This window comes from Alosa alosa, chromosome 9, assembly GCF_017589495.1.
Source record: "Alosa alosa isolate M-15738 ecotype Scorff River chromosome 9, AALO_Geno_1.1, whole genome shotgun sequence".
Lineage (NCBI taxonomy): Eukaryota > Metazoa > Chordata > Actinopteri > Clupeiformes > Clupeidae > Alosa > Alosa alosa.
The window spans coordinates 36,144,708-36,146,182 of NC_063197.1; positions in this window are offsets into that span (position 1 = coordinate 36,144,708).

Here is a 1,475-nt window from a genome sequence, read left to right on the forward strand (position 1 = left end):
GTTGTATAAGTTGGTGATTTAATAAGGGTAACATCAGTGCATGTCATGAAATACAGTAGATGTTTAAGATAAATTATTGTTTTTTTTCCAAGTTCAAAACAATTCATCTATACTGGCCATATCTCATGTAATACCACTTCCTGTATTGTACCGAGTTCTACTCATCTGTAGAATTGACATTGCTATTTAAATACAATCTGTGAAAGTCAACCACAACAGGCAACTGTATTATTGTGACAGTCTGAATTAGAATCGTCTTTAATCAGATAAAGTGTCAGCCCAATATGCTTTACTGTAAGTGGTGTACTATGTAAAAAGTGGAAATAAAACCTGAAGCGTTTAGCCTTTGCTGAAAATACGTATGTTTCTGCTCTACATCATTTCTCTGTAAGGAGTAACACTCGATCAGCTGATTCATAGTTAAACTGCATGGAAACCGTAACTACGATATCCTGGCCATAATGGTACAGAAATGAGTAAGATAATGCCAAATATTTGCTTTTTACCACTATGCTACCACCACCACCACCATGGTATAATATCTACAAATCCAAGTATCTACAAATTATAGTAGTATCAAACTTTCGAACATAGTCGTCACCGTTGTCATCACCACTCTTCACAGTTCACACTCAAATGTGTGTTATTACAGAATCATATGTGAGAGTCATACTCAATATTATAATATAAACTTATACATAACATAGCAAGTTATTTTCTCTATGGCTTCCTCACCTCAATACTTTCCTACTTGTGGTATGAACTTTGGTGTTGCTAGTTTTTCCCTGAAAAGTAAATCTATTGAGCCTCATCACACACACACACTTGCGTATACATGTCACCAGATTAGTTGTAGTCTTAAGGCTGCCCGTGACCAGACAGCAATATAGGTTTTAACCTGAATAATTAAAGATCAATGGCAGTAGGCAGTGTAATTAATCAGTGAGGCAAAGGGGCTCAAAATCTTATTACAAATTTATTAAGTATAGACATGTCAAGTTAATCACAATAAATTCAGTTAAAATATACAACAAACACTGTAATAAAACAAGGAGACCACAGCCAGTAATACTGCAGCCAGCCACCAGCAGCGCCAGATGCCCCACAGCAGTTCCCACAGTCAACACAGCAGTAGACAAGCAAGCAAGCGAGTAAGTAGCTTCCGTGTTCACCCGGCCTAGCCAAGCAGTCACCCGCCCGGCCTAGCCTAGCCAAGCAGTCACCCGCACGGCCTAGCCTAGCCAAGCAGTCACCCGCACGGCCTAGCCTAGCCAAGCAGTCACCCGCCCGCCTAGCCTAGCCAAGCAGTCCGCCACCGCCTAGCCTAGCCAAGCAGTCACCCCGCCCGCCTAGCCTAGCCAAGCAGTCACCCGCCCGGCCTAGCCTAGCCAAGCAGTCACCCGCCCGGCCTAGCCTAGCCAAGCAGTCACCCGCCCGGCCTAGCCTAGCCAAGCAGTCACCCGCCCGGCCTAGCC